At 38.2% G+C, this 25,084-nt stretch overlaps 1 protein-coding gene across 1 annotated transcript in view; it reads left to right on the forward strand.

Moving 5' to 3' along the window:
* The window catches only part of LOC136825149 (uncharacterized), a 334,442-nt gene that overhangs the window by 2,770 nt on the left and 306,588 nt on the right, over positions 1–25,084 (forward strand). The window contains exon 2 of the mRNA XM_067081181.1: positions 17,463–17,585. The gene's annotated coding sequence lies outside the window, so the exon portion shown is untranslated. The remainder of the gene's footprint in view (positions 1–17,462; positions 17,586–25,084) is intronic.

Below are 25,084 nucleotides of genomic sequence, written 5' to 3' on the forward strand. Positions count from 1 at the left end.
AAGATAGGTGTTCCTCTGAATCTCAAGTCATTGGCCTGTCCTAGGACAGTTTGAAGTGGCTTATCTGGCTAGTGTGGATCAGTGTTTTCTGAGATGGTTATATCATTCAGAAGGAATGGTGAACAACCGAATGGTGACGATAGTGTTTAGTTGTGAAGTGCTAGGAGAGAGGAAGGGAGAAAGAAATATAGACCTAGAAATCTCTGGACATTGGTGTGAAAGAGGTATTGAAAAGGAAGCTTGTGTATCCAGAAGTGCAAGAGTGCATGCAAGGTAGAGGTGAAAGTCATACGGTGTTTAAGGGAGGTTTCACACTGCTTGTTTGCCTTCTTTGTAGGTGTATGGAGTGACGTGGTTTGAATGTTTTCTCCACACATTCAGCAGTTAAAGTATGAATGTGGAAGTATCCGTGGTGTTGCTTTGATTAGGAGACATCCTTGGCTAGCGGGAAAAGCTTGTTGTAGAAATTATATATATATATATATATATATATATATATATATATATATATATATATATATATATATATATATATATATATATATATATATATATATATATATATGTACATATACATACATATATACACATATATATATATATATATTTATATGCGTGTGTGTATATATACACATATATATCTCAAATATTAAGCTACAAATGTCGTTTAATATCCAGCACGCTCTACCCAGGAAATAAAACAGAAGGGGAATTTCCGAGTTAGGGAGAATTTGATATTAAACGACATTTTTAGCTTGATGTTTGTGAGTGTAAAAAGAACGTCACGGTTATGTGATGAAATTTCAAATATATATAATATATATATATATGTGTGTGTTTGTGTGTGTGTGTGTGTCTAAAACAAATGTATGGCCGCTCAAAGCTAAGCTGTAAAGTAGTCATGTATGTTAAAAAAGACGAGTTAAATCGGAATGGTAAAGAGACTTCTTCCTGATCATCATCTCCAATCGCATGACCCGCAACCGCTCTCCTTGAGAGCTCCCAAGGTCAGGAAGCCCTCACGTCATGTGAAACGAATATCCAAGATAGATCTGCCCCCTTACCTAAGTGTGGAATTTCCTGTTGACGACATTGAAAGGTCTTTGCAGCCTCAGTCCGGAGGCAAAGGGCTCATTTTTTTTTTTTTTTTATCTTAGTATCAGTTGCAGGCCGTCGCATTTTTATTTTAAAACGAGGTTTGCGCTCATTAGCGACCTTTATTTATGTACAGTAATTGTATGGTTGAGGAGTGTTTTCTTATTTTTATCTTCGTATCAGTTACAGGCAATCTCATTTTAAATTTAAAACGAGTTATGCGTTCATTTAGTGGCCTTGGTAGTGAACATGTGCGTTTTTATGTACAGTGATTGTTTGTTTTACATTTTTCCACATTCTGTTTTATTTCTGCATGTTTGGGTGGGGTTGGGTTGGAGTGGGTGGGAGGGGGGGCATTTGATAGCGGTTACTTGTAACTTATTTATTTATTTTTTTGAGGTTTTCCAGTTTTGTAGAAATATGATGGTGATATGATGTCAGGTTTTTTTTTGAGAATTCCAAATATATAGATATGATATGACGTCACTTTTTTATATTTTCCAGATATATAGAGACATATGACGTCACTTTTTTATATTTTCCAAATTTATAGAGATGATTATATGGCGTTACTTTTGTTTTAGATTCCCAAATTTATATATAAATGTGATGTCACTTTTTTGAGATTTCCCAAATTTATGGAGAAATGATTATATGGCTTCACTTTTTTTTATTTCCCAAGTTTATAGAGAAATATGACGTCACTTTTTTTAGATTCCCAAATTTATAGAGATAAATAGACGTCACGTTTCTTTTAGATTTCCCAAATTTATAGAGATAAATAATAATATGACGGAACTATTTTTAGATTCCCAAATTTATAGAGATAAATATGACGTCACTTTTTTAGATTTCCCAGATTAATAGAGAAATATGACGTCACTTTTTTAGATTTTCCAAATTTATAGAGAAATAATAATTATGACGTCACTTTTCTTAGGTTTCCCAAATTTATAGAGATAAATGGGACGTCACTTTTTTTTTTTTAGATTTCCCAAATTTATAGAGATAAATAATAATATGACGTAATTAGTAGGCATATTGCAATGGGTACCCATCGATGTGAAAGAGTTAGCGTAAATTCATAGATTTTTCATGGTCTCATGATTCCGGATCCACAGAATAATGGCGGCTTTCCGTATCCGTATGATCCCCGAGTATACAGTAGGTACCTTAATGTATGTCCGGTTTTTTCTCCTCACTGTGTATTCGTGATCAACGTGTTTTTTTTTTTTTTTATTTCTGGATGCGTAATTCCTGAGTATTGTTACCATATATGTATTTTTTTTTAACATTCGTTGTGGATACGTGATTCATGCATACTGTTACCTTGTATGCGTGTGTGAGTGTTTATCTTTCACTGAGAACACGTGATCTCAGACTATTACTGTGTGTAGGCTTGTGTGTGTTTTAATTTAGCTAGTATTAGAAATATGATCACAAACGGCTGGTATTAGAAATATGATCACAAACGGCTAGTATTATAAATATTATCACAAACGGCTAGTATTAGAAATATGATCACATCACAAACGGCTAGTATTAGAAATATGATCACAAACGGCGGTCATTTCTCCTGTTTGTTTACATGTATGACCGCGAATTACAAATAAATAAATAAGTAAAATAAAATAAAGTAAAATGAAAAAAAAAATTGGAATGTCTGCGAAATTTACGTGTAAGCTTCTGTGGGCGACTCCCTCAGTCTTTGAAACAGGAAATGGTTACTTAAGTAGAGAGGCTCTTCCTCTCAGGGACGGTTCAGTGCTTTTAAATACTTTCCAGTCTCTTGACGGTCTTGTGTATATACGTGTATAATATATATATATATATATATATATATATATATATATATATATATATATATATAGATAGATAGATAGGCCTAGGCCTATATGGGTTTTATGTGTTCGCGCGCACCAATATCATGAAAGCGCTCCATTTTCTTCCTTATCCAAATGTAAAGAAAACCGGAGTAACAAATGTAAACAAACCCTTACCACGAATGAGACAGTAAATCATTCGAACCCATAATCAGCCTTCTTGAGAAAACAAGTTCTAGTCGATTCCCAGTCACGCGATGGAAGTCGTAGACAGGGATGACTCGAGACGTTTATTTATTTGTTTTTGTTGTACCTTATACATCCAGCTTGGCCAGTGTTGTGTGTGAGGACGGTCTATTCAAGTTAAAAGGAAGTGAGGACCCAAGTGAAAATGGAGCACAGGGCAGTAGAAATGGGTGGGGTAGACTCACTTGGTCTTATGATCATTCAAGGCCTTTCTGAAGTTGACTATGTCAGTCTGCTTCCTAGTTCCAGCTGGCAGTATTTGCTTATGATTTTAAGGAAACTTTAGCTTGATAAAGGAAAGCCAGTTGCATAGCAAGAGGGGACAAAGGGAAAACAATTTTCAGTAAAGGAGAATATAGTAGGACAGACCAAACTGATGTTATGGGACTACTAAGGGCCTTTGTTTTATAAACCCTCAGAATTTCAATAACGTAGACCATGAATTAAATAGATGACCAGCCATGAAAGGGATGGCATATACGTTGAGCATTTAGTAAGAAAGATTAGACCTAGAAATGCTCTTCTATGGGGTAGGGGGTTAGTGCCGTCAGTGCACCTCGTGCACGGTGCACTGTAGGCATTACTTAAGGTCGTTTGCAGTGTCCCTTCGGCCCCTAGATGCAACCCCTTTCATTCCTTTTGCTGTACTCTTCCATTCCTTTTGCTGTACCATCTTTCATATTCTTTCTTCCATCTTACTTTCCACCCATTTCTAATAATTGCTTCATAGTGCAACTGCGAGGTTTTCCTCCTGTGACACCTTTGTAACCTTTTACTCCCAATCTTCCTTTCAGCACTGAATGACCTCATAGGTCCCAGTGTTTGGTATTCGGCCTAAGTTGCATATTCTATTCTATTCTAGACCTACAAATGCCAAGGTTGTAATACCTCAGCCATGCCCGTAGCACAGTGTTTTCAGATTTTCTCCCTGTCTTCTAAGAATTTAAAATTATACCATTCTTTTTAGCTGCTGATTCTCTCCCATTTTCTTCACATGGCCAGAGTACTTCAGAACACTGATGGAACACCTTCTGTCATTCCAAATTTTGCATACATGAAGTCCTTTCTCTTTCAGACCCTTAGCAGGAACCCCTACTACTTTCCTTGCCCAACCTATTCTATTATTCATCTGCTGTTAACCTACCATTACATGTAAAATTACTCCTAACCACACATAAATGAGTCATTCTCTTCTATTCTTTCATAGTCCATACTAGCATTCATTCCTCCACGTTCGTTGATGACATACTTCTCTTACAAATGCTCTTGAAGTATTTCAGTAGTCTCTGCAGCTTATTTCCGTCATACTCTTTTATATTATGTTGTCTGCCAATACCTTCTACCTGTAATAAACAAAACCTCCTCTTTTCTCACAAACCTACTTCTTTCCATAACGTTTCTCATCACTCCATCCCCTGCAGGGGTACTGCTGCCCTCTGTTCTCGCATGGTGCCTTGTAGGCATGAACAGGATCCAGAGCAGAACCTTCTCTGGATCCTGGGCATGAACTCAAGGGTATTTGCGGCATCTCTTTAGCCCCCAGCTGCACCCACTTCGTAGCCTTATTACCTCCATTCCAGCTTCCTTTCTTCCATCATGCTGTTCAGTATCTTTTAATTATTACTTCTTAGAACAATTATGGTTTTCGCATTTTTCACCTTTTGATCCCTGTACTTTATTTGTAGTTTTCTGTAAAAGAAAACAATTGAGATGGCTATTTGTCTGTCTGTCTGCAGGGGGAAGGAGGGGCCCTTAAAAGGTGGGGGAACCCTTTTGGGGGAGGGGTGCCTCAAAGGGTGGGGGAACCCTTTGCAGCATGTACTCTGCTGCCACACCATGGTCTAGCCTGCACACGGTAGTACGGGTGCCCAGCGATCAGCTGCCGACCTAGCAGGCTAGACCTCGGTGTGGCAGCAGAGTGCATGCTGCAAAGGGTTCCCCCACCCTTTGAGGCCACCCTCCCTCCACTGGTCACTGACTCGATCGTTTTCTGTACAGCGTATAATCAAGGCCATCGAAAACACATCTCTTTCGGTGGTCTCGGTAAAATGCTGTATGAACCGCGGCCCATGAAACTTGAACCACGGCCTGGTGGTGGCATGTCCTATATCGTTGTCAGAAGTATGGTCATGATTTACCTTAACCTTAAATAAAATAAACACTGAGGCTAGAGGACTGCAATTTGGTATGTTTGATGATTGGAGGGTGGATGGTGAACATACCAAATTGCAGCCCTCTAGCCTCGGTAGTTTTTAAGATCTGAGGGCGGACAGAAAAAAGTGCGGACGGACAGACAAAGCCGGCACAATAGTTTTCTTTTACAGAAAACTAAAAAGGGCGCCATCTTGACAACAAACAACCTTTTCTGTTCCCGGCCTTGTAATGGGCCTCGATATATAAATTATGTAAATGATGTCATACAATCTTAACGTGATCCAACTTTAGTGGCCTGGGGGGAGAGGGGTGGGGAAGGGTGGAGGGGGAGGCTAGAGGGCTGCAAATTGGTAATTTGATCATCCTCCCTCCAATCATCATCAAATATAGTTTTTATTTTATGTAAGGTTAAAGTTAGCCATGATCGTGCGTCTGACACCGCTATAGGTGCCAACAACACAGGCCGCCACCGGGCCGTGGCTGAAAGTTTCATGGGCCGCTGCTGAGAGATTCATGGGCCGTGGCTGAGAGTTTCATACAGCATTATACGCTGTACAGAAAACTCGATTTACTTCGGCGCATTTTTCCTTGTTTTTTCCAGGTATCTATATCTTGCTGTCCAACCACTCCAAGTCTCTCTCTCTCCGCTGCTCGCTGAATGTCTGAAAGCGCTGTAGTGCTTCGCTAAATAGTTCCACGTTAGGTGAGTCGATAGAGTTGTGGACTAGCACTCGCTAGGCCCGAGTTCAAGTCTCCGGCCGTCTAATGAAGAATTAGAGGAATTTTTTTCTGGTGATAGACATTCATTTCTCGCTATAATGTGGTTCGGATTCCACAGTAAGCTGTAGGTCCCGTTGCTAAGTAACCAATTGGTTCTTAGCCACGTAAAATAAGTCTAATCCTTCGGGCCAGCCCTAGGAGAGCTGTTAATCAGCTCAGTGGTCTGGTAAAACTAAGGTATACTTAACTTTTCTAAAGCCAAAATTTCACGATTCATTCATTCATTCACTCACTACATCCAGACAAGATTTTAAACAACCAATGAGAAGTAACCCTCATGTATAAGGTCTGCTCTTACGACAACAAAAGTTATTCTGCCATCTACATATATATTCTAACAAGCTTTTTTGTTTTAGCATCAAACGACTAGTCTCTTAACAAATATTCTCAGCACTCTCCACATCATACCTGTCAAGTATAAAATTATCTCTCTCTTAAGTTCATATATGACATACTTGTTCTTATTTACTCACAAATGTCTTACGAAACTTTTGGCAACAAACACTACTTAGATTTAACTTAAATTTTTATTTATTTATTTATTTGTTTTTCTAATAACTAATCTCCTCTTTCTGTATTTCCTATTACCGTCTGTTACTTCTTTCGAATGAACACCTTAATATTCTTTGGAAGCTTGAATTTCAAGTTAGTGGCACCTGTGAGCTAGTTCATATGAATGGGGTTAATCTTCTGAATAATAATAATAATAATAATAATAATAATAATAATAATAATAATAATAATAATAATAATAATAACTAGATTAACACACATTTTTTGTGCTTTATATTTCCACAAAGGCCTTCCCTGTCAGTCCCTCAGTTCTCTGGAACTTTCTCAATCAAAACATTTCCATGTACAGTACTTTCCTGGGAATACTTTAATATTTTATGTCCATGTACAGTAAGTATTGGAAAATTTAGCGCCATGCCTTTTATGCAGATAAACAGTTCTTCCTCTCATCCATTCCCTTTGAAACTTCCTCCACTGAGCACCTTACAGTCCCTGTCAGCCTCTCGGGTACACGGCCACCTCTATAATGTGCACCCTGCTTATAGTCCCATAAGCTCGTGGTGCCTTTGACTTCTGCAGGCTTTAATTGTTTTTCTCACATCCGTCCAGCATTCTCATATATTCATTAACCCTTCAACTCCTATATTCATTAACCCTTCAACTTCTTTACCTTTTACCCCGTAGGGGGTTAGTGCCGTCATTGCTCCCTACAGGTGCACTGTAGGCATTACTGCAGGTTCTTTGCAACATTCCCTCGGCCCCTAGCTGCAACCCCTTTCGTTCCTTTTACTGTACCTCCATTCATATCTTTCTTCCATCTTGCTTTCCACCCATTCCTAACAACTGTTTCAAAGTGCAACTGCGAGGTTTTCCTCCCGTTATGCCGCCTCTCAAATCTCTTACTCTCAATTTCCTTCCCAGCGCTGAATGACTTCATAGGTCCCAGTGCTTGGCCTTTGGCCTAAACTCTATATTCCATTCCATTCCATTCCTTTACCTTTTAGCTCTGCTTCTTATTTGTAATATACTTCCAGCAATAATTCAAAGTACTCAGAACATCAACACAAAGACTGCATTCTCATCAGGCAGCATTTTTTCATTTGGATCCTTCATTCTAAGTGTCATTTGTTCAATAACCTTAATTACCTGTATCAAAGTTTCCTCCAAACAATTTATTTTGAAAGTTCCTGCCCTCATTTCCCATGCATAGCCTTCTTAGCGACGTAAAATAAGTCTAATCCTTCGGGCCAGCCCTAGGAGAGCTGTTAATCAGCTCAGTGGTCTGGTTAACCTAAGGTATACTTAACTTTACTATAATACTTTGTGTTGTTTCTCTTTCTTTTTATCCTTGACTTCTGTGTTCTCCCTTTTGTGTAAGTGGGTCCAGTACTCTTCTGTTCTGCAGCATCTACTCTTCTCCACCATTAATCTTCCTATTTCAGTGAGTGCTTTTATGCTTCCCTTTAAGGAGCCCATATTTGCAAGGATCGCATGTTGCTCAAGTGACTTCTTCCTTGAACTTTTCAAACACGCCATTATCACGCAAAACTTTTTTGTTTAAATCCCTGCCCTATCTTTACCTCGTCTTTTATTTTTTTTTTTTTATTAAATTCTCTTGTCTAAATATCATTCACAGCCACTCTTTGAATCATCCCCCTCCAGTCAAAAATACAAAAGTATTTTTGAGAAGTAATAAATTATATTATAATGTGCATTATAATATAATTTATTACTTAAAGACAAAGTATTTTTGCTTCTTATGCATACACGTTATAATATAATTTATTACTTTATGCAGTTGCAAGAGACTTGAAAGGTCTTTGTTGTTTGGAAGAGTTCTGTGGTCCACATCAGGCCTCATACTTCCGCCTCTTACCACATTTACAGGTCACCTAAGGGCAAGGGCTATATGCTGGTAGAAGGCCGCCGTAATCTAAATCAACCACCAGACTAAAGCATGCAAGATTTTGAAACCTTACTGGAACTGTTTTCCTTATGATAATCGTTAATAGAGATAATTTTTTTTTCTAGCTTTTGAAGTGCTTAGAGTGATACTGGAAGAATGAGTCTATTACAATTGTTCTCTCGTGGAGTGTTAGTAGCATCAGTGCATCTCACGCGATGTACTGTAGACATTACTTAAGGTTCTTTGCAGCGTCCCTTCGGCCCTTAGCTGCAACCCCTTTCATTTCTTTCATTGTACCTCCATTCATATTCTCTCTTCCATCTTACTTTCCACCCTCTTCTAACAGTTGTTTCGTAGTGCAACTGCGAGGTTTTCCTCCAGTTACACCTTAAAAACCCTTTAACTGTCAATTTCGGTTTCAGCGCTGAATGACTTTATAGGTCTCAATCTTATATTCCTATCCTATTGCACTTGCTCAGTTTAGTAAAAATGTGATGTAACAAGATAGAGGCAGAATTTCTTATCTCTTCTTTATTCACCTTCTTTAAGACCCATCGATTAAGTTCCTTGTTGGACGGGTCGATATCGTTCTCGGCTAGCACTTTGCTGGGCCTGCGTTCGATTCTCCGGTCGGGCTAATGAAGAATTAGAGGAATTTATTTCTGGTGATAGAAATTCATTTCTCGGTATAATGTGGTTCGGATTCCGCAGTAAGCTGTAGGTCCCGTTGCCAGGTAACCAATTGGTTCTTAGCCACGTGAAATAAGTCTAATCCTTCGGGCCAGCCCTCTCTAGGAGAGCTGTTAATCAGCTCAGTGGTCTGGTTAAACTAAGGTATACTTGACTTTTTCTGGTGATAGAAATTCATTTCTCGGTATAATGTGGTTCGGATTCCACAATAAGCTGCAGGTCCCGTTGCCAGGTAACCAATTGGTTCTTAGCCACGTGAAATAAGTCTAATCCTTCGGGCCAGCCCTGGGAGAGCTGTTAAAATCTGTTAATCAGCTCAGTGGCCTGGTTAAACTAAGGTATACTTAGGTAACACCAGCTACGACTATTGGAGAGGAATGCTTGTAAAAGGATCAGATTTTACCAAACATGAATCTCATGCTAGGTCGTGAGTTCTCCTCCCAAGTTACTATAACACATTTGCAGTACAACTGATCACTCGATGGGCTACGTTCAGTAGTGAGCCTGTTCAATACTTGGTTGGGTTTTCATCGAGAAGTGTCAGACGTCTTCGGCACGTAAGCCTCTTGAACGTCTCTGGAGTAGGTTGTGGGCCAAGGAGCCTCCCCCATTAAAGACTTGTTGAGAAGGTTAATACCTTCTGAATGTTCTGATAATGCTTCCTCGGAGGGGAGAAGGTGTATGGTTATATATATGTATATATACACTATGTTAAATATATAAATACATACATATTTATATCCGATATATTATTTGTATATATATTATATAATATATATATATATATATATATATATATATATATATATATATATGTATTTATTTATATGTATGTATATATATATATATATATATATATATATATATATATATATATATATATATATATATATATATATATATATATATATATATATATATACACACACACAGAGGTGGGGGTGAAGATGGACAAAAAAAGAACGAAAGTTTAACAGAGTGCCTTTTTACCACATGTATGTTTTGGCTTTCAACACAGACGAGAGATTTCAGTAGTAACAGTAAAATCTAATTAGACCATCAAGTCCATCCAGGAGACAAAAGAAGTAAAACCATTTACAGTATGAAACAGGAAATAGTTAAACCATGTAAAAGCCATCACTGCACAGTCTGCGAAGAGCAGTGCAATTAGCTTCTCCCTCCCAAAAGCACTTAGTGATATCTTTTGCGTCCATAACCTTTCTCGATAAGGTTTAGAACTCTCCACGATCCCGGGTGGAAAAAAAAAAAAAAAGGACCCTCGAAATAAATGCTTGGTTTAACCTTCGTCCGAGATTTAAAAGGGAGAATGGTCGGCTTCTGACTGCGGAATAAAATATGGAGGCTGGAAGAGAAGAATTCTGAAAGCCCTCCCGGCAAAAATAGAAGATCTAAAGCGCCTTTATCTTAAGCTAGGGCAGAAGCCACGCCTCGGATGGTGCAGTTACCAGTCGTTTTCATATTGGAAACTGCAAACGTTTTACCAGACTTTCCTAGTACGGAGTTGTAGGGGATATGTCTGTAGACCAGAAGGAGAGGGTGTGCTATTACTTATATATATATATATATATATATATATATATATATATATATATATATATATATATATATATATATATATATATATATATATATATATATGAACCAAAATCTCATTCCTTTCCGTCTCCCAAAATTTGCCTAAAAGCTGTGCTTCGTTTTTCATAATTTTTACCAGACAACTTTCCCCATCTAGTAGGCTTCTTGTCTAACATAAACAGAGATTTATTTTGTCCTTGTTAATGTATCCAAGGTTTCACGATGGTCTGAATATCTGCATATTCTGCCTTTATATTGGTTTTATAATTCTAAGATATCTTATGGTTTTAAAATATTATTAGTTCCATTATTTTTAATACAAATAGTGTTAGAGCGACCACTTTCTTCTTTTACAACCTTGCCAATTCTTTATTTATTTTCTAAAGAAATACGACTTTATTTACAACAAGAGCGTTAAGACGGGCAACAATCGTACACCCAGACATCATAAATAATAAAATCATTTTAGAACCTCGCCAATTCTTTATTTATTTTCTAAAGAACTACAATTTTATTTACATCAAGGCCGTAAAGGGAAAGCAGCAATCTTACACTCAGACATCATTAACAATAATATCGTTTGTTTTCCTTCCCTGGGGCCAAACGAAATGATTGGTGTCTGTCTGTCTGTATGTCTGTCTCTCTCCCCGTGCATGAATTCAGGTGAAGCTTTATTTTTGCTCAAACTGTGTAGGTGGGGGAGGGGGAAGAGGCTAGGAACCCTTGACATCTTTATTCGAAACAGCACCAAGTCGTTTCCATTTCCGCACGTCGCACTGCTGACATTTTCGCGCTCTCTCTCACTCTCTCTCTCTCTCTCTCGTTTTTGCATATGTGTATATGTATTTCGTATCTCACAGTGTGTGCATCCTCTCTCTCTCTCTCTCTCTCTCTCTCTCTCTCTCTCTCTCTCTCTCTGCGTCCATCTCCATCCTTCGAACTTGATTCGCCCCTGTGGAGTTAGGGTCGGATGCACCGGTCGTTTTTTATTTCCTCCGTCTTTTTTTCCTGACATTTCTCTCTCTCTCTCTCTCTCTCTCTCTCTCTCTCTCTCTCTGTCAAAGAAAATTTTGATTTGAAATGATACCTCTAAAATTATTACACACCTTTTAGAATGATTTCAAATGGAAATTACGGTGTCCAGAAAGTCTCTCTCTCTCTCTCTCTCTCTCTCTCTCTCTCTCTCTCTCTCTCTCTCTCTCTGTTACGGTTTGGAGGTTTATGTACACAGGAGAGAAGCTGTAAAAAATCTGAATTTGATATCCTCTCTCTCTCTCTCTCTCTCTCTCTCTCTCTCTCTCTCTCTCTCTCTCGCCTCGCCTCACTTCCCCTTCCACCATTCCCGTGCTTTATTTCCCCTTCCATTTCCACGGCCACGTCCAGATGGCTTATTCATGTAACCACCAAGGTTACAGGAACGTTCTCCCAGTCTACAAGGATTGTCCTCCGAATGTCGCAGGATTGCCTTCAGGATATCTGGTCCCTGAGAGGTGTCCATGGAGCACGGAGGAGGTGGACGATTTTCCCCGAAATTCCCATTCTTTTCTTTATCGCTTTTTTTTTTTTTTTTGTCTTTTGACTCGTAAACGGTGGACGATATTCGCGGCGTTTCAGCTTATTCTTTAAATAGTTTCTCTCTCTCTCTCTCTCTCTCTCTCTCTCTCTCTCTCTCTCTCTCTCTCTCTGTCAGGGAAAACTTTTATTTGAAATGACACCATCCAGGTTTACAACACTTCTTTTGAAATTATTTTATATAATGAATATTGTCCCTATACTCTCTCTCTCTCTCTCTCTCTCTCTCTCTCTCTCTCTCTCTCTGTCAGGGAAAATTTTTATTTGAAGTAACACCATCCAGATTCATTACACTCCTCTTAAAATGAATTTGCATAAAAACTACACTTTCCCGATACCTCTCTCTCTCTCTCTCTCTCTCTCTCTCTCTCTCTCTCTCTCTCTCTCATACAGAAACAGATCTCGTCCATTTCCCCCTAATTACTGTGTTTACATCATCTCCCTTCCTTCCCCTTTTCCAAATGTGATGCTTCCTGACTCCGTACTATGAAACCTTTTTTCTCTTTCTCTTTTGTCTGTCTGTCTGTCTGTCTGTCTGTCGCCACAGCTTCCGAATGGCAGAGTCAGGGTTGATTAGCGTGGGAAACGGGAGACCGTAGAATGGGCGCGGGTGTTTATGGGCGGGGGTTTGGGATTGGACGGATGGGTGGGCGAGGGTGCCAGAGATGGGTGGAATGCGAATGAGTGGGTGAGACGAGCGTGGGCGGACGGAGAGGATGTCAAGTTCAGCGAACAGGGATGGCATGGGTGTGCGCGGACTGGGTGTGGAAGAGCTTTTACGAGCGCGTATGAATTTATGAATGGAAGGTTGGTAATTGTGCGCGTTAAAGGGATATGCTCTCCTATTTATCTATTTTTTTTTTTTTATGTTCATTCATATGGGTGTGTTTGTGTCTGTATTGTGCTGAAGTACCCGTTTACGTCGTTAATCCTCTTTGTGTTTACAATGCGTGATGTGTATTTGATCATTCCATTGGCTGGGTTCTTCCTGTACTGCGTTAGCAGTGTTGGGATTCTTTTCCTTTTTTTTGTTTTCTTAACCGTCAGTGGAAGTTTACATTAAATAAATGTTTTAGTGTCGTTTTCCTTTACATGTGTTCACACACAAGACTACAAGCACTTATAGATTTCACAGTACACACACACATATATATATATATATATATATATATATATATATATATATATATATAATATTCATATATATATATATATATATATATATATATATATATATAATATTCATAATGTATATATATATATATATATATATATATATATATATATATATATATATATATATATATGAATGCCTTTTACTGTAATCAAACATCATAATGTGAAGATAAAAAGGCCCATAAAACACTGTTTGAACGTTGTAACCATAAATTTAGAGCACTTTCTTCTGCCCCTGTTCAGTGGTAAACAGGGGCACCAAGTAAGTGCTCGAAATATATGGTTGCAACTTTTTCACACACACACACACACACATATATATATATATATATATATATATATATATATATATATATATATATATATATATATATATATATATATATGTATATATATGTATATATATTATATATATATATATATATATATATATATATATATATATATATATATATATATATATATATATAGAGAGAGAGAGAGAGAGAGAGAGAGAGAGAGAGAGAGAGAGAGAGAGAGAGAGAGAGAGAGAGAGAGAGAGCGCCTTCGAGCTTGCCTTTAGTTTCTAAGAAGAGGCCTTCCTGTTGATGATAGAATGGTCATAATGCGAAGGAATAGCTAAAGATGTTAATGGGGAATATTCACATCACCTGGCCTTATAATTTATGATTTCTAACGAAAGTTAGGCCCGGTTTGCGCTGCGTGACAGCGCAATCGACCAATTCCGAAAGTCAGAAGACCGAAATGAATCGATATTCGAATTGTGGCCTGGTTTACGCGTGAGACAAGTTTATTTTTAAACGGGTTGGATCTTTCCTAGATCGTGACCGCCGAGGGTTTTAACCTGGAGTTTATCCACCTTCGCGGCGTGTTTGGTACGAGCCCGTTGGGGATTACCGTAAATCATAAACAAAACACTTTAAATATCATAAAGATAATGACCCCCAAGAAGTATTAGTTCTAGATAACGACCCCCGAAAACCCTTGGGGTCACTGTGTAAGAAAGATCTGAAAGGCCTGATAGAGAAAGATGCAGTAAGTCCTTACAAATATTGAAATCATGTTTAGGAGTCGCCCCGTGATGGGATATAAAGTAATTAACTCGTCAGGGTATTTGGAAATTGGTTCTCCCGATCTTAGCAGTGTGTGTATGTGAAGAGGAGAGACAAATATTGACAAATATAAGTAGAGCAAAAGCTAGCGTACGTGGAAGAGTTGTGGAACGAATGCCTCTTATTGAAAGGGATAACTAGGTATTGAAAGGCCCCAGGGGAAATACGTTGTAAAAGGTCAGGTTAAAGATGGGAGAAAGAAAGAGAAATGTGCATACTGAAATGATGGGCAAACATGAATGGATGCTGCATTGAGTGTTTTTTTTTTTTTTATTTATATTTATCTTTGATATCGTCCGTTAACCCAGGTCAAGGCGACAGCTAGGTATAACTAGTCAAGTACATGTTTTATCAACAAGGGGGAAACGTCGTATGGGGTTAGTGCCGTCAATGCACCTCATGCGGTGCACTGTAGGCCCCTAGCTGCAACCCCTTTCGTTCCTTTTACTGTACCTCCTTTCATATTCTCTTCCATCTTGCTTTCCACCCTCTCCTAACAATTGATTCATAGTGCAGCTGCGAGGTTTTCCTCCTGTTACACCTTTCAACCTTTTACTGTCAATTGACATTTCAGCGCTGAATGACCTCATTGATCCCAGTGCTTGGCCTTTGGCCTAAATTCTAGATTCAGTTCAGTTCAGTTCAAGGGGGAAAGAAGTATCAAGGCAAAGCTAAGCTGATGGAGTGATAGCGGTTTCAGAAACAAGGGACAAATGCCTGGAGAGTGCAGTGTAGCGTGATGGAGTGCACCCAGATCAATCTGAATGGATGGCAGACTTTGGAGGAGTGGTTTTTTGTTAAGCGTTTGCAGTTGCCAGAGTGGGTACATACTGTACATTGTGAAGACAACAGTTACTCTTCCTTTTGTATCTGTTATGAGAACAAAACGATTTCTGAGTTGACAGCTATGCAGTGGGAGATGCGTTTCTGTATAAGATTTATTCACGTGGTTTCATACACCACAAACACACATGTATGTATGTATATGCAAGCGTGTATGTATATATAATATATATATAATATGTAATATATAATATTATATATATATGTGTATATATATATATATATATATATATATATATATATATATATATATATATATATATATATATATATATATATATATATAATATATCTGTATGTATATATATTTTATGTGTGTTTATATGTTTGAACATTTACGTCTGGGCTTGCTCACCTTTATTCAGCGGATATAGACACACCTTTTTCTATTGAAGAAAAAGAAAAAATCAAGGTTCCTGAATGTATCCTCGACTGACGTACCTACATACCGTTCCAGAACGAAGGACGTCATTTCCACATCCTCATTATTATATTCGGGGTTATTCAAGAGTAGCGCAATTATCCCTCATTACATCAAAAGTTTCATCAGCGGAATCTCGTGAATAAAACGGCGGGCACAATGGCCGGCCGAGCGCATAAACAATACCTTAATCTGGTGGCAGGCCGCTCTCAGAAATTAACATGAATTGCCAGCGTGCGCCATGAAACTAAATTAGGTCTCGTTTAATACGGCCGCAATTGCTCTAGAATAGCTCAGATCCTAACGACGGGTTCTCAATGGCCAGGTCCCCTCCATGGACGGGCTTTGTTTCCGGGGAGGGCGGGTGGGAGGTGGGGGAAGGGGCGGGGGAGGGAAGGGGGTTGTTCAAGATTCGGATGATATTGCTTCTGTGTTTATAGTGTTCCCGTTCCCCGTAGGGGGTTAGTGCCGTCAGTGTCCCTCATGCGGTGCACTGTAGGCGTTACATAAGGTTCTTTGCAACCCCTTTCGTTCCTTTACTGTACCTCCTTTCATATTCTCTTTCTTCCATCTTACTTTCCTCCACCCTCTCCTAACAATTCATCCATACTGCAACTGCGAGGTTTTCCTCCTGTTACACCTTTCAAATCTTTTATTGCCCGTTTCCGTTTCAGGGCTGAATGACCTCATAGGTCCCAGTGCTTGTACTTTGGCCTAAGTTCTATATTCAGTTCAATTCTATAATGTTCCTGTTTAGTAACTGTGTAATTGTAGAGAAAATTTAATGTCTTTTATTTTAAGGGTGTAATGTATAGCACAATTTTAACATTCCCTTTTCTCAACGTTTATGGAAATTTTAATATTCGTTTTCCTTAACGTTGTAATTGTAGCCAAATTTTAATGTACTATTTTTCTGAAAGGTGTTATGTAACGCAATTTTAATATTCCTTTTCTTAACGGTGCAATTGTAGCGAAATTTTAATAATCCTTTTTCTTAAAGGTGTAATTCAGCAAAATTGTATTATTCCTTTCTCTTAACTAATACTGTCATATTTTGAGAAAGGTTTATTCCGGGTAAGGGTACGCTATGAAAATTGTCAAAATGTATCCCTTTTATTACGGAAGCAAAGTATGTCGATCGCTTAAGCTGGCATCAGCCTCAAACAAATTTGTAACCTTATAAACACATTTTACATACATATATACAAAATTCATGACTGAGTAATAGAGCCGTCATTGCACCTCATGCGGTGCACTGTAGGCATTACTTAAGGTTCTTTGAAGCATGCCTTCGGACCCTAGATACAACCCCTTTCGTTCCTTTTACTGCACCTCCTTTCATATTCTCTTTCTTCCATCTTACTTTCCACCCTCTCCCAACAATTGATTAATAGCGCAACTGCGAGGTTTTCCTCCTGTTACACCTTTCAAACCTTTTACTGTCAGTTTTCGTTTCAACGCTGAATGACCTCATTGGTCCCAGTGCTTGGCCTTTGGTCTAAATTCTATATTCATTTAAATTCAATTCATTGCAGTTACATGGAGAACCAGTCAACGGAGGTCATTGGATGAGAATCCTGTAGCCTACTGTCTTACTTTAGAGCAACATTCCGGAATTGTGCCCACGCCCACAACTTCTGCACTGAATTGCGCAAAAGGTGAGTTAAGCCACGTTTGCTTCCATTTGAAGTAGTGGTAACATCTTGGTCACGGTACTAAGTTATTATGCCCAGAGTCGTAAGCGTGTTTACTGGCATTTAAATATCTTGCTGATAAATTGCCTTTAAGTGTCTCCTTGTGAAAAATTGTTGTCACCCCGCGGACTATTAGTTAGGACTTGGATTTTGCCACCGATGTTGTCAGCTGGGACTTGGATTTTGCCACCGATGTTGTCAGCTGTGGGCCGAGTCAGTGACGGGATGCTGTAAGATGGGAGGAAACGAGTTGGTTTAGGGTGGCTTGAGTTGCCGCAGGCTAGATTAAGTGTGTTAGGATCAGTTACATCAACTTTTGATTAGGTAATTCGAAAACTATAAATTTTATCATTGTTCCTGTCATAGGAGGTGCAGCAATCGTAATATTAAAGCATTACTTTTCCTTTCAATCTCACTATTGTTAAAGCATTACTATTGCTTTTTAGCCTCTCTCTCTCTCTCTCTCTCTCTCTCTCTCTCTCTCTCTCTCTCTCTCTCTCTCTCATGCTTAAGTGAAGGACGAAACCAAGCTCTTTCTTATATTTTTCCAAGTGATAATTTCGCCAGAAGTTACTTTTCCCATAACACATACACTACCACTACCACCACAATCAGCACAATCAGGAGGAGCGATTGCAATACCCATTGCCCTCCTTGTGCAGCAAAATGAAAGCAGGTCTTCCACGGAACTGGAGCGCAGAACGAACGATATTGCGTAATCCGTATCTCGCCCGTCAGTTTTATTGCCGCAGTGCCTGCAGTTGCCTGCCTGAAACTCGCAATACAATTAATATGAGATTTCGGAGATATTCATTACCTCTGTTTGGGGTATTAGACGATATTTTCCCCCAGAGATCTTTTTCCCCCCCACCCCACCCCCCAAACCCCGCCGTTGGCGGCGATCCAAAATCTCTCTTCTTAATCAAGGCTATAAACACACCTTCGCCCGGGCCGTAACACGTCTCGCTGTCCCATAACTTCACTTCTCAGCAATAAAGACTTTCACAAAATTTCATGCCTGCGCTCAGCACTTATTCGGTTTTCGAAGAGACGGCGGCCGTTCTGCCTGTGAGTGGGACTCGCTCCCGATAGGCGCGAGAGGAGGCTACGCAAGATTTCGAGAGGAAGTTTGCGAAAGATTTCGAGAGAAAGTTTACGAAATATTTCGAGAGGAAGTTTACGAAAGATTTCGAGAGGAAGTTTACGAAATGTTTCGGGAGGAAGTTTATGAAAGATTTCGAGGGGAAGTTTACGAAAGATTACGAGGGGAGAAGTTTACGAAAGATTTCGAGTGGAAGCTTACGAAAAATTTCGAGAGGAAGCTCACGAAAGATTTCGAGAGGAAGTTTACAAAAGATTTCGAGAGGAAGTTTACGAAAGATTTCGAGAGGAAGTTTACGGAAGATTTCAAGAGGAAGTTTATGAAAGATTTCGAGAGAAAGGTTACGGAAGATTTCGAGAGGAAGTTTACGGAAGATTTCGAGAGGAAGTTCCGGAAGATTTCGAGAGGTAGTTTACGCAAGATTTCGAGAGGAAGTTTACGAAAGATTTCGAGAGGAAGTTTACGAAAGATTTCGAGAGTAAGTTTATGAAAGATTTCGAGGGGCAGTTTACGAAAGATTTCGAGGGGAAGTTTACGAAAGATTTCGAGGATAAATTTACGAAAGATTTCGAGGGGAAGTTTACGAAAGATTTCTAGAGGAAGTTTTCAGAAGCTCTCGAGAGGAAGTTTACAAAGGATTTCGAGAGGAAGTTTACAGAAGATTTCGAGAGGAAGTTATGGAAGATTTCGAGAGGAAGTTTACAAAGGATTTCGAGAGGAAGTTTACGGAAGATTTCGAGAGGAAGTTACGGAAGATTTCGAGAGGAAGTTTACGAAAGATTTCGAGAGGAAGTTTACGAAAGATTTCGAGAGGAAGTTTACGAAAGATTTCTAGGGAAGTTTACGAAAGATTTCGAGGGGAAGTTTACGAAATCTTTCGAGAGAAAGTTTACGAAAGATTTCAAGAAGTTTACGAAAGATTTCGAGAGGAAGTTTATGAAAGAATTTGAGAAGTTTTCGAAAGATTTCGGGAAGAACTTTACGAAAGATTTCAAGAAGTTTTCGAAAGATTTCGAGAAGAACTTGACGAAAGATTTCAAGAGGAAGTTTACGAAAGATTTCGAAAGGAAGTTATTGTCAGCAGACGATGCAAGGCTGCAGATGCAAGTGATAAGAATGCATATAAATATGGAGTGAGGCGTCTGATTCATATTGAGGTCGACAGAAGAAGTAAACTGGGTTATAAAGACAGAAGTTGGGTTCTTTATTTTCCCGCAGGTCGCGTGGGATCGATTATCTCTGTGGAGAGGTTGCTTATTTAGGTGACTTGATAGATTACTGAGCATTACTCAGCTTAATATTTATATATCTTTACAAATATTAATCAGATTGCTGGTTAAGTACGATAATTAATTATATAAATGGATGCACCTATAGTGGATTACTGATTGTTTGTGTATGTATAATATATATACAGTATATATATATATATATGTATATAATATAATGTATATAATTAAATACTGATTGTTTTGAAAATACACCTGTATCCGGCACGGAGAATGAGGTATGGATTACTGACTATATGCAGGTGACTGGAGACATGCTTGATGGATATCTTACTGTCTGTAAAAATACCGTACACCTGTATCCGGATAAAGCGATATATAAATAGCAAAATTACTGTGTGTCTAAATATACATCCGTATCCGGATATGGATCCGTGCGTGATGAATTACCAGCCGAGCCATAAATATCCGACTACAAAGCATTCACTGGGTGCGATGACGCGCCAAAAAATCTCACGCCCTCTGGAACTTCGTCGACGACTCCCGCTCAGCCTGGCGTGAAAATCACCAGAAAGAACCGTACTCTCATTAGGGTGGAGAGAGAGGAGGGTACGAGTCGTCCTCTCGTGGATTAATACCAAGATTTAATGGGGAACCAGAGGTACGAAGAAGTTTTATATTGATTAATGAACTTGTGATGTTGGATATCGACTTCTTGTTGGCTTTATATATATATATATATATATATATATATATATATATATATATATATATATATATATATATATATATATATATATATATATATATATATATATATATATATATATATATATATATATATATATATATATATATATATATATATATATATATATATATATATATATATATATATATATATATAGAAATATAGAATTTAGGCCCAAGGCCTAGAGCTGGGACCTTTGAGGTCATTCATTGCTTAGAGGGAGATTGAGAGTAAGGAGGCTTTAAAGGTGTAACAGGAGGCAAGCCTCGCAGGTGCGCTATTAAACAATTGTTAGGACAGGGTGGAAAGTAAGATGGAAGAAAGAGAATATGAACAGAGGTACAGTAAAACGGTCGAAAGGGGTTGCAGCTAGGAGCCGAAGGGACGCTGCGAAGAACCTTACAGTAAGTAATGCTTACAGTGCACCGTGTGAGGTGCACTGACGGCACTACCCACCTACGGTTTTTTTTTATAGATAGTTTGGTGAACTCTGGTGAACTTTAGCAGATTATTTCAAAAAATCAAAAAATCTTTTAATCTTGAGTTAAAGCTTTTTTCATTTTGAAATTTTTCATTAATTACTCTTTATTTTAATCGTTCTGAAATAAAGGAGACATTTTCCTTTATTTTTCTATCTAATGTCCACATCCTTTTCTCCCTCCCCATGGCACTGAATGAACCCCCCCCCCTCCCCGGTTCCAATGCCATTTTGTCAGCGCCAGCCTGTGCCAAGGGCTCGACCTGGAACTCATATATCGTTTTATTTCCTTGGCAATTGAAATCTCTGGATTATATTTCGAAGGGGATGATTGTGATAGGAAACAACTTCTGACTCATGAAATACATCTTTCCCTTCCGCCAAAATTTAGTCAGTTTTTACGTAAAAGTAATTTTATATTAGCTTTCATACGTAATTTTGTATTAGCTTTCATACGTAATTTTGTATTAGTTTTCATACGCAATTTTGTATTAGCTTTCATACGTAATTTTGTATTAGTTTTCATACGCAATTTTGTATTAGTTTTCATACGCAATTTTATATTAGCTTTCATACATAATTTTGTATTAGCATTCGTGCGGAATTTTGCATTGGCTTTCATGCGTAATTACAGTACATATTAGCTTTCATACGTAATTTTATATTAGCTTTCATACTTAATTTTATATTAGCTTTCATACTTAATTTTATATTAGCTTTCATACGTAATTTTATATGAGCTTTCATACGTAATTTTGTATTAGCTTTCATATGTAATTTTGTATCAGCTTTCAAACGTAATTTTATATTAGCTTTCGTGCGAAGGTTCGTTATTCCGCTCAGGGCTAATGATTTACGGGTTGTATGAACGCGCTAATGGTTCGTGACAGTTTGAATTAACTCTTGTATTAATGGATAGTGACGTATTTTTGGCGCGTATTAATTAAATAAATAATTTCACAAAACAGGATGGTTATTTTAGATGTCACAGTCAACAGATTCATCTGTTTTTTTAATTATGTGGGGATAGGACAGAGCCAGTTGCCGGCCTCAAATGGGAAATTTGTACGATGTAGCGAAGAAAACTTTGGTTGAATGAATAACGATAAAAACAGAAAATGCGCCGAAGTTTCTTCGGCGCCTTTGAGTTTTCTGTACAGCGTATAATGCTGTATAAAATAAGCACTCACGGCCATGAAACTCTCAGCCGCTGCCCATGAAACTTTCAGCAGACTCACGATCATAATTAACTTCAGATTTAAATAAAATAAAAACTACTGAGGGTAGAGGGCTGCAGTGTGGTATGTTTGATGATTGGAGGGTGGACGATCAATATACCACTTTGCAGCCCTCTAGCCTCAGTAGTTTTTAAGATCTGAGGGCTGACAGAAAAAGTGCGGACTGACAGATAAACAGCAATAGTTTTCTTTTACAGAAACCTGAAAAGGGGTGGGCAAACCCAATCACATTTTCTTTCCTTTCAAAGTTTGTTTTGCGTTAATAAAAGATTGCAATATATTTTCGTCTTTTAATTATTGTGCGAAGAATTCTTTTTCCACTTACAAAATAGTGTTTGCTTCTTGACTGCCTGAATTTCGGCCTAAAGGAGGGAACTTGAACAGTGAGTGGCCCAGATAAAACCTTCAGTTTCCAGAAGAGAATTTTGAAGATCCCGTTTTCAATTAGTGACTTGAAAACGCCAAAGGTCAGAGAGGGAGGTTTTTGATGCTCTGCCTATGAAGCCTTTAAATGAGGTATCGGTTCCTTCTTATTCCATTTTCTTCGTCCTCTCCGTTGTCTTACTCTCTTCTTCGTTTTCAGTCTTCTCATTATTTTCCACCCTCTGCAAGTCACATGGAATCCTTTCATTTGTCATTTTTCTAAGTTTTTGCTTAAAAATCAGCTCGTAGGGGTTTTTCATTTCAGCTTGAAAGTCAGTAAATGATTTTCCTTGATTTTAGTTTAAAACTCAATGAAGATTTTCCTTCCTTTGCTTCCGCTTAAAAGGTGGAATCTGAGACGACTTTCATGACCTAATTTATGTCTTTTTTTTTTCTTCTTTTCGTCTTCTGTGAATTGCTCAGTTTTCCTCTTTTCACCTCCAATTTTCCTTCCGTCTTACACCCACGATTTTGCTTGTATTATGGAAGACCAGGCCTTTATAAATATCACCTGACAAAGTGATATTTTTTGCATAACCCCTTAAACTTGTATGGGTTAGTCATTCATTCCTAAACTTCTTGAGTACGAAGGTGGGTTCTGTATGTCGTTTCTTCCATTTTACCATTATGCTTCTATCCTGGCGTTTCTCTCTTTCTTGGTACCATACATCGCCCTTGTCGTTGAATATTTTCCCGTTCTTCCTGCATGACCAAACCACTATTTCAGTGTGGTTCATCTTCTCACTCATCCCAGCCTGTATATACGATTCCAGTATCCCTACATATTGCTCATTATATATAACTCCACATTATACTGATCAAGGACATGATGTATATCTCAATTAGTGCGGTAATGTGGTGCCCCGCTCAACAATATTGCTGACATTAGACATTTCTCGTGATTATGCAACAGTACTCTGATGGTACATTTTTCATTGTCTGTTCAGCATCATGTGACAGTTACTGAGCCACGAACAGCCCCCCCCCCACCCCCTCTCAAAAAAAAAAAAAAAAAAAAAAAAAATGATGCATTCGTGTCCACTTTAAATCTCTTCATTTTATTTCTTTATAGTCAGGATGTGTTTTTCCGTAGTTATGTTTAGACGTGGCTTAGTTGCATTATTTCTTCAATTAATTATCGTGCGGTGCCCGATATTTTGTCTTTTTAGTTGCATTTTCGTTTATATATATATTTATTTATATATATTAACTATATATATATATATATATATATATACACATATATATATATATAATTATGTATATATGTTTATATTTATTTGTTTATTTATATAAAGACATGATTAACAGTATGCAGTATTAGGAAAAATACTCCTTTTTTGCCATATAACAAATATATGAGTGGCGTGCATTATGGAATATAGTTTCTATCATAATGTACAGTAAAAGTATACTTTCATTAATTGACTGATTTAACATTTTAAATTTCCATCACTGCATCAGCGGCCGACGTGATTACGTAAATGATCCTGAAAGAAACAGCAGGAGGAACGGATGCTGTAGTTTCAACGTAATCGGTTTAGTGCTACGTAAAATATAATTATAGCCTAACCTTGACAACTAGTAGATGCTGAAAACATAATCTGGTGCGTTAAATGGAGTTGTAGCTTAACCAGAAGAGCAGAATTGAATCCTGTATTCCAACGAGCGGAGCATATCGCGGAAGAAAAAATGAATAATTCTGTCTGAAGAATAAGTGCCCAATACCCCCTTCCACCCCACCTCTCTCTCTCTCTCTCTCTCTCTCTCTCTCTCTCTCTCTCTCTCTCTCTCTCTCTCTCTCTCTCTCTGTAAGCAGGCATATTATGTTGCCTTGAAGTGTGTTAGAGTGTGGGCGAGGTTACAAAGCGGGCAGAAGATCAGAAAGTGATGGGTGTGGGACGGGTACCTTTGTTATAAAGGAAATTTCATGATGAGAGAGAGAGAGAGAGAGAGAGAGAGAGAGAGAGAGAGAGAGAGAGAGAGAGAGAGAGAGAGAGAGAGAGAGAGAGAGACGGGGAGGGGGTGCGGGTTACGCCTTTGCCAAGGAAAAATAAACGAAAAGGTGATGTAATGAAGTAAATAAGAGTTAAGTGGAAATATAAAGATCAAGAATTGAGAGATAAATATGATGATCAAGAATGAGGTAATAAGAAAGGGTGGAAATATGATGATCAAGAATGAGGTAATAAGAAAGGGTGGAAATATGATGATCAATAATGCGAGATATTAAGAGAGAGTG

Source organism: Macrobrachium rosenbergii, chromosome 37 (genome assembly GCF_040412425.1).
Source record: "Macrobrachium rosenbergii isolate ZJJX-2024 chromosome 37, ASM4041242v1, whole genome shotgun sequence".
In the NCBI taxonomy this organism is placed as follows: Eukaryota; Metazoa; Arthropoda; class Malacostraca; order Decapoda; family Palaemonidae; genus Macrobrachium; species Macrobrachium rosenbergii.